Source organism: Oryctolagus cuniculus, chromosome 5, assembly GCF_964237555.1.
Source record: "Oryctolagus cuniculus chromosome 5, mOryCun1.1, whole genome shotgun sequence".
Classification (NCBI taxonomy): Eukaryota; Metazoa; Chordata; class Mammalia; order Lagomorpha; family Leporidae; genus Oryctolagus; species Oryctolagus cuniculus.
This window is the reverse complement of record NC_091436.1, coordinates 9530232-9539342: the sequence shown is the minus strand read 5'-3', so window position 1 is coordinate 9539342 and position 9111 is coordinate 9530232. Positions and strand designations below refer to the sequence as shown.

At 52.4% G+C, this 9111-nt stretch overlaps 1 protein-coding gene and 1 long non-coding RNA gene across 6 annotated transcripts in view; one reads left to right on the top strand and one right to left on the bottom strand.

Annotated features, from left to right (window-relative positions):
• Nucleotides 1-3372: 3372 nt before the first annotated feature.
• TULP4 (TUB like protein 4) overlaps nucleotides 3373-9111 on the top strand; it is a 248201-nt gene continuing 242462 nt past the window's right edge. For 2 of the 5 annotated variants that reach the window (XM_051855194.2, XM_051855187.2), the window contains exon 1: nucleotides 3373-3510. The gene's annotated coding sequence lies outside the window, so the exon portion shown is untranslated. The remainder of the gene's footprint in view (nucleotides 3511-9111) is intronic. The other 3 variants (XM_070073328.1, XM_051855188.2, XM_051855193.2) reach the window with 2 other exon arrangements.
• LOC138849558 (uncharacterized) lies at nucleotides 5047-8041 on the bottom strand. Its single transcript, XR_011388437.1, has 3 exons — nucleotides 7975-8041; nucleotides 6288-7339; nucleotides 5047-5239 (listed from the first exon to the last, which is right to left on the bottom strand). It is a non-coding gene; the product is annotated as an uncharacterized lncRNA (long non-coding RNA).

Below are 9111 nucleotides of genomic sequence, written 5' to 3'. Positions count from 1 at the left end.
TTCTCCTGGATCTCTTGCAGGGGCCCCAGCACTTGGGTCATCCCCTGCTGCTTTCTCAGGCACATGAGCAGGGATCAGAAGTGGAGCAGCAGGGACTTGAACCGATGCCCATATTGCAGGCGGCAGCATAACCTGCTACGCCACAGTGCCGGCCTCAAATAAATAAATAAATCTTAAAACAAAACAAAACAAAAAACAAGCCAGTTGAGATGTCTGCATCCCATTGTTATGTGGGTTTAATTCCGGCTCTGGCTCCTGACTCCAGCGGGGAGCTAATACAGACCATGGGAGTCGGCGGGTGATGGCTCGGGCAGCTGCATCCCTGGCACCCACGTGCAAGATCTTAATGGAGTTCTGGCTCCCAGCTTCGGCCTGGCTGACATTCGGGGAGTGAGCCAGTGGATAGGCGCGCTCTCTCTCTCTCTCTCTCTCTGCCTCTCAAATAAATATACTTTTAAAAAATAGTATAACACTCAGATCCACAGTAGATTTAATGGGCTACTGTGAATGAGCCTCCAAGTCAAAGGTCTTAGGGAAACCATTTTCCCTCTGAAAATGCAGAAGAGAGTAGACCTCATGGGGCAGAGCAGAGGGGGACGTCTGATCTGTTCTGGAGAAGCAGAACAGAGGCAAGGACCCACAGGCACAGTTTGGCCCTTACTGTTGATGGAATGCCTACCATGTGTCAGGCATGGAACCTGCTCGACATGAGTTACTCCATTTAATTCTCTCCGGCAGCCCTGTGAGGTAGCTACTGTTATCGGAGTGATTAAACACACAGTGTTAGGAATATCATTCCTGTCACTACTTGTTAGCAAATGGTAGGGCCGGGACTTCAGTGAAGACACTGGCCCCAAAGGCCACAGAGGCAGAAAACAACCTGTGGGACCCCATGGTTCTTCTGAAGGTGGGCTCTACTTTTTTTTTAAAGATTTATTTATTTATTTATTTATTTATTTATTTATTTGAAAGTCAGAGTTACACAGAGAGAGGACAGGGACAGGGAGAGAGAGAGAGAGAGAGAGAGAGAGAGAGAGTCTTTCATCCGCAGGTTCACTCCCCAGTTGGCCGCAATGGCCAGAGCTGAGCTGATTCAGGATCCAGGAGCTTCTTCTGGGTCTCCCACAAGGGTGCAGGGGCCCAAGGACTTGGCTATCTTCTACTGCTTTCCCAGGCCACAGCAGAGAGCTGGATCAGAAGTGGAGCAGCCAGGACTAGAACCAGCATCCATATGGGATGCTGGCGCTGCAGGCTGGGGCTTTAACCTGCTGCGCTACAGTGCCGGCCCTGGGCTCTACTTTTTGTGCCCAACGATGCTTGAACAAACATAGGCCTGTCGGGCAACTGTGATGATGGTAGAAGACTGCTGATTACAATTAATGTGTGTGTGAGGGTTACAACTTTTTAAACAATTTATTTGAAAGGAAGATACGGAGAGAGGAGAGAGGGGAGAGGGGAGAGGAAGTCTGCCATTCCTTGGCTCATTCCCTGAATCCTGGAAATAGCCCCAGCGGGGCCAGGCACTCGGATGGGGAGGCAGGCATCTCAAGTGGTGTCTTAGCTGCTTTTGCCGCGTGAGCACCCCTGGGAAGTAGCGGGAGAGAGAAACCTTGACCAATGTTGGGTTCATGCTTAAGTGATTCTGTTGAGGGGAAGGGCCATGGTGCGGTCTTCCTTTGGTTTTCTCGCAGTATTTAGCCTAACGCTGAGCATGAAAATGGAGCGTAATACTCAGTACACTGACTTAAGATTCTCTTTTATGTTTAAGGTACTCTAAGACCTAAACATAATCTTCTTAGGTATCAAGAAATGCTGATATTAATGCTTCCATTAAGTGCATTATATCTATGTGCATTTATGTATGAAGCAAATATCCTATTTTAAAATAAATTTTATAAAATAAAATCAAGTCAAGCATTGAGGCACAGCAGGCTGTGACCCCCACATCCCACCTCTGAGTGCCTGCCTTGAGTCCCATCTTCTGTGCTTGCTGTCCAGCTTCCTGCTGTGTGACTGGGTGCTTGGGCTCCTGCCCAGCACAAGGGAGACCTCCGGGTCCCTGGCTTTGACCTGGCTCAGCCCCAACTGTTGCAGGCATTTGGGGAGTGAATCAGTGACAGTCCCTGTCACTCTACCTTTCAAATAAATATTTTTTCTCTCTCTTGTTTAAAGATTCATTTATTTACTTGAAAGGCAGAGATAGAGAGAGAGATGTTCCATCTGCTGGTTCACTCTCCAAACGGCCACAGCAGCCTACAGCCAGGAGCTTCTTCCAGGTTTCCTATATGGGTGCAGGGGCCCAAGCACTTGGGCATCTTCCACTGCTTCCCCAGGCCACAGTAGAGAGCTGGATCAGAAGTGGAGCAGCCGGTACTCGAACCAGTGCCCATGGGGGTTGCCGGTGCCAGCCCCAATACATTTTTTTGAAGAGTCCATATCCCGCAGTACTGCTCTAAGTGCACTATAAGCAGCCATCGAGTACTGTGTCAACAAACAAAGGTTCTGTGATGTTATTTAAAAAATTCTAAGTGACTTCCATCAACAGTTGTAAAACCACAGGCATGACATTTCAGAATTTAACCGACTCAGACCAATTTTTTTTTTTTCTAACAAAATTCAGAGTAGGAATTGTTAAATCTGAAACTGATTTGAAAACTTTTGTGGATGGGCAAATTAGAAAGCAGTGCTGAGCCCCAGGGTTCGTTGCTAAGGGCGCTCTGTGCCTCCAACCAACCAAAGGGTGCTGATGCTGCCTTAAGAAAAATCGTTTTACACGACATACAACGGCCCGAGTCACACAATCAGCAACGCAAGTCCTCTGCACCTGACGGAGACGGACAACGAAGGGGAGATGCCCAAAGTTTTGCTTCTTCGCAGGACATCCATGTGACCGGGGCCACACAAAGGCTGCGAACCCGCCCGGCCCAGGGGAGCTCCGACGGGGCTCCGGGGTCCCTCCTCCGTGAGACCCCCGAGAAGCAGCCGGGTCCCGGGCCCGCCGCCGAGCGCGTCCCTGAGGAGCCTCGCGGGGGCCCCTGGACGGCACCCAGGTCGCGGGGGCCCCAGGGAGGCCGGGCCCGGCTGGCTGCACTGCTGTCCCGCGCGGTGGGCGCGCCGCGGGCCGAGGGCCCGTGGGCTCTGTCCGGGCAGGTGGCGCGGCGCAGCGGCGGCTCGGGCCCCGGCAGCCCGCGAGGCGAGCGCGGCGGGGCGGGGGCCCGGGCCCCGGCGCGGCGGTTGGGCGGCCAGCGAGAGCCAACGGCCGGCGCGCGGTCCGGGCGGGCTGGCCGGGAGGCGCCGCTCGCCGCGCCGGGTCACGTGGCGCGGTCACGTGGCGCGCAGCCGGGCCGGCGGTGGCGGCGGCTGAGGGGAGGCGGAGACTCGGCCGAGACGCGGGGGGGAGGCGGCGGCGGCGGCGGCGGCGGTGGCGGCGGCGGCGGCGCGGGGCTGCTGGAGGCGGAGGCGGAGAGGCGAGGGGGAGCCGCGGGGGCCGCCGCCACGGCCGCCCGGGAGGTGAGGCGCGCGGCGGCCGCGGGAAGGGGCCGCGGCGGGCGGGGTGCCGCGCCGGCCCGCAGCGCCCTCCGCGCCGGGCGGGTGTCCCCTGGCGGCGGGGCCCGGTGCCCGGGCGCCGGCGGGCGTGGTGGGCGCGGCGGGCGGCCGGCGAGCCGGGTGGGCCGCGCGGGGGGCTCGGGGGCAGGCCGCGGCGCAGCCAGCGCGTCCGAGCCCGGGCTCCGGGCGGCGGCGGCGCTCCGCTCCCCCCAGCCTTTGTTTCGGCGTGGGAGAAAGCGGGGCGACGGAGGAGTCTGCGTGTGTGTGCGTGTGTGTAAATCAGGAGGCGTCTGGCTTGGAGCCATTTTTTTTCTCCCCGCTCTTCATTGTAGAGACAGAAAACCCCCGAGAACGGCTTCCCCGGGGAGACGGGCGTGCTCCTCCTCTTCCTCCCGCCGTCTGGGCGCGGGGCTCCCTCCCTGCTGCCCACCGCGCGGGCCTGCCTCCCCGCACGCCGCCCGCCGCCCGCCGCGGGTGTCTGCGAGGCGGCCGGGTCACCTGTCGCGGCAGCTGCCTGGAAATCCGGCGCCTCCGCCGTGGGCTCCTGCCCGGCCCCGCCAGCCCCTCGGCCCCGCGCCGGCGGCCGATTCAAAGTTTGACCCGCCTGGGGGGTTGGGGGGGGGCTCGGCGGGGAGGCGACCCCCGGGGGTGCTGTCGCGACGCCCCCTCGGCCGGCTACCTCCGTGGGAGGGAGTGGGGCTGCTGTCAGCTGGGCAGCCGTGCGCCGCCCAGGTGATGGGGAAAGTCTTGCAGGACTTCTCCCCTCGGGGGCCGGGCGCTGCGCCCCGGACCTCGCCCTTTGGGGGGCTCGGCTGCCCTTTGGGGTCTTACCGGATGCTCGTGGAACCCTCCCCGTATCACGGAGGAAATCTTTCCCGAGGGCTGGAGGAAGCCGAACGGTGTGTCTGGCCGGGGGGCAGCTGGGAGGCCCGGGAAGCCACCGGACCCTCGCCGCCCCCCGGGCTGGGCGGCTCGGAGGCCGACGGCCCCGTTCTCGCGCTGGGAGCGTCCCACGTGGCTCCCTCTCGGGATCGTCTACTCTGGTGGAGATGTGTGACTGCGTTATGAATAGCAGCTCAGTGTAAGGGATAGTACTCATCCGGGTGAGGGGGGGGACCGAGTTCCTGAGTTTCCTTTAGGAGTGGCAGGGCTGGGACGAGTGGCAGTGTTCGCATGCGATGGGGGAGGTGTTGGCCTCTAGGCTGGGGCGCGCGTGGGAATGAGGTGGAATCAGAGAGGAGAACGTTCCCAACACCGTGGAGCTCTGAGACCTGGAAGGCGAGCAGGAAGCCATGGTTCCTCAAGTGCCGGCGGAGTGATGCCATCCTGTGTTTACTATGTCTGCTGTAAGCCCACGGCCTCTTCGTTTGCAAAGGACGTGGGTCCTATTGCACTTCCTGGGTGTCACGTGGAGCCGTACGAGTGACACTCGGTCATTCTCACTTTTCCCCCATGAAAATGGAATAGGACTTTTTCTTTTTTTTTTTTTTTTTTCTTTTAACCCGTAGAGGGAGGGTGGTGGCTGGAGCCCGGTTTGGATGGGACCACGCAGCGCTGGCGCGGAGACCCTGAGTGGCAGGGAAAGGTGGTGTTTCCGAGCCGGCGCGGGGCGGCTTGCAGGGCGGAACGTGAGGCCGGGCCTTCTCTCCAGGTTTGAATTCAGGCAGTTTCATCGCATTCTCTCGCCCCTTCCCTTTTGTGGAGAGAGAGAGAGTGAAGATAGAGTGAGTGGCCCAACTCCACGCGCGCTTTGTAAAGTGCATGTGAAAACGGAGTGGAGCCTCTTCCGTGAGATGCTGTGATGTGGTTACTGCGTGGGTTCCTGGTTAGGAGGCTGGGAAGTATTTGCAGTGTTCCCAGAGCCTTACAGAAACTGCACATTTGGCCTTAGACTGCGAGGAATGTGTCATGGAAATGTCAGATTTCTTTTAGTTTGTGATAGTGTTAATTTGGTTACTAAAATTAACATACTAAGCGTGCTTTTTTGTTGTAAAATATACATAACAAAATGTATCATTTTAACCTTTATCTAAAAGCTTATTTGAAAGTCAGAGAAAGCACCCAGGGAGGTAGCAGGTGATGGGTCAAGTACTCGAGTCCCTGCCTGCCCACCGGTATGGGAGATCTGGTTTGAGTTTCTGGCTCCTGGCTTCCACCTGACAGTTCTGGCTATTGGGGGTATTTGGGAAGTAAACCAGTGGATGGGGCCTTGTTCTCTCTCTGTGTGTCAAATAGTAAGTAATTAAAAATCAAAATTCTGTTGTTTCACCTTAAAATACAGTTTTTAGTATCAAATATTTATTACACCCTACACACACATAACACACACGTGTACCCCATACATAGGTTGTATAATATATAGGCCTTTCAAAGAGTTCGTGGAAAACGTGCATTATTGAAAAACTATATTTCAAGATTTTTTTTGCGGAAAATTTATCTTTAGAAAAAAATTTAAAATTTTTATTTGAGATGCAGAAACAGAGACAGACATCCATCTCCCATGATCTTGTTCATTCCCAAATGCCCATAGTAGCCAAGACTGGGCTCACAGCTGGGAGCTGTGTCCTGTCTTCCAAATGTGACGGGGGCCCAACCTCCTGATGGACATCCAGGGTGCACATTCACAAGAAGCTGGAGTCTGGAGTGGAACTGAGACTAAAACCCAGGCTCTCTGATAATGGGGTGCTGGCATCTTAAGCCATGTCTTAACCACTGCTCCAAATGCTTGCCCCTAAACTTACCTTCAAAATCAGTTTTACTAAAACTTCTTGAAATTCCTGTTATATGTGGACTAAGATCATGAACAGATCTTTTTATTTAACTTTTAACTTTTTAGCATGGAATCATTTTTTCCACTTTTCTGTTGAATCTTGGTTTGCTGATTTCATTCCTGGAGTGTTGAATATGTTCCTTTATTTCTGTGTTTCTTATTCATTGTCCATTTGATCTAGAATCTGAATGAGAGGAACCAGATATTTTTTTTCCTTTGGTGAGCAGAATTCTTTCCATTAGGAAGTATGTTCTGTTTAATTCTTTCTTCTTGTGATATTAGCAACCATTCTTTGATTGTCGTGAGTGTTTACCATAGTGTTGCATTCTAATTCCATCATTCTGTCATATGCTGAAGTAAGAAGTAGAAACTAATCACCGGAATCAGTTGTTTGGTTACCTTGTGTAGGAAGGATGTGGAAGGTGCCTGATTATTTCCCTAGATTCATCAGTTGTCAAAGTTGTGAGTTTGCCCTTTGGCATTCTCCAGTGGTGGTGAATGTGGGGCCCCTCCCCCACTTTTGGTGTGTGTGGGGGTGGGGTGAACTCTGTCAGCATATATGTGTGTTTCACTCCATTGAAGTTACTGTCCTTTTTTTCTCCTGAATTTTTGTTTATTTGTTGATTCTGTATTTGATAGTTGGAGGGAAGGGGAGAGAGACTGATTAATTCAGAGAGATTTCCTGTCTGCTGGTTCAGTCCCCAAATGCAGCAACAACTGAAGGTAGAATCCAGGTCTACCACTCGGGTGGCAGGAACCCAGCTACCTGAACCATCACGGGTTGCCTCCAAGGGCACATATTAGCAGGAAGCTGGCGTGGGGAGCAGCCCAGGTGCTCTGAGATGGGATGCTCTCGTCCTAAGTGATGTCCTAACCACATGGCCGCATGCCGCTCCCGCTGTCCTTCTGACGCTCTTTCAGGTCAGTCCTGAATGCTGACAAGCCTGCAGGAGTCTGCTAGCTTCCTTTCTTTCTGATATGGTGAGGGTGTTCCAGACTCATCCTTTGTACTTCCTGTTTGAACTGTGAAATCAGAAAAGAATATTTTATTTTATTATTTTTTGAAAGCTTTTATTTAATAAATACAAATTTCATGGGTACAGCTTTTGGATTATAGCAGTTCTTCCCCCATACCCACCCTCCCACCCCCACACCTGTCCCACCTCCTACTCCCTCTCCCATCCCATTCTTCATTAAGATTCTTCTTCTTCTTCTTCTTTTTTATTTTTTTTGACAGAGTGGACAGTGAGAGAGAGAGACAGAGAGAAAGGTCTTCCTTTGCCGTTGGTTCACCCTCCAATGGCCACTGCGGCCGGCGCACCGCGCTGATCCGAAGGCAGGAGCCAGGTGCTTCTCCTGGTCTCCCATGGGGTGCAGGGCCCAAGCACTTGGGCAATCCTCCACTGCACTCCCGGGCCACAGCAGAGAGCTGTCCTGGAAGAGGGGCAACCGGGACGGAATCTGGCGCCCCGACTGGGACTAGAGCCTGGTGTGCCGTTGCCGCAGGCAGAGGATTAGCCTATTGAGCCGCAGCACCGGCCTAAGATTCATTTTTAATTATCTTTATATACAGAAGATCAACTCCATACTAAGTAAAATTTCAATAGTTTGCACCCACACACACAAAGTATAAAGTACTGTTTGAAGACTGGTTTTACCATTAATTCTCATAGTACAACTCATTAAGGACAGAGATCCTTCATGGGGAGCAAGTGCACAGTGACTCCTGTTGTTGAGTTAACAATTGACATTCTTATTTATGACATCAGTGATCACCTGAGGCTCTTGTCATGAGCTGCTAAGGCTTTGGAAGCCTTTTGAGTCCACTAACTCCGACATTATTTAGACAAGGCCATAGTCAAAGTGGAAGTTTCGCCTCCCTTCATAGAGAGGTACCTTCTTCTTTGATTATCCCTTCTTTCTACTGGGATCTCACAGAGATCTTTTATGTAGGTCAATTTATGCCACAGTGTCTTGGCTTTCCATGCCTGAAATGCTCTAATGGGCTTTTTAGCCAGATCTGAATGCCTTAAGGGCTGATTCTGAGGCCAGAGTGATGTTTAGGGCATTTGTCATTCCATGAGTCTACTGTGTGGCCTGCTTTCCATGTTGGATCATTCTTGGGAACAGACCATTTTAAAAAGAAAAAATAAATGACCATTGAACATATTAAAATGTTTAATTTTACCAGTCATTAAATAAATTAAATTAAAAGAAAATATAAGATATCATTTATGTCGACTCAAATGTTTGTGTCACTCCCCAAAATTCTATGTCGAACTCTTTTCCTCAAGAGTGGTGGTATTTGGAGATTGGGCCTTTGGGTGGTGATGAGGGTTAGATAAGGTCATGCACGCAAGCCCCGAGGAGAGCCTCAGGATGAAACTTAACATTGCTGACCCTTGACCTTAAACTTAACCTCCAGAACTGGGAGACATTTCTTTTGTTGCAGCCACCCCATCTGTTGTCCAGTTGGCGCTCCATATCTGCAGATTCCACGTCCATGGGTTGAACAGAAGGTGAATAGAAGATATGTGGAAAAAAATTTAATGTCTCTACTGAACACGTATCTTGTTGTTATTCCCTAGACAGTACAGTGTAACAGCTGTTTACTAGTATTTACGCTGTATTGGGTGTTAGAACCAACTTAGAGGTAACTTAAAATGTGGACGTATAGGGAGGCTGTGGGTCAGTTTTATGCAAAGACCTTGTGCTTCTGCATTAGAGAGTGGAGCATCTGCAGGGGTCCAGAAACCAGTCTTCTGCAGATACTGGAGCATGTTTTGTCATGGCAA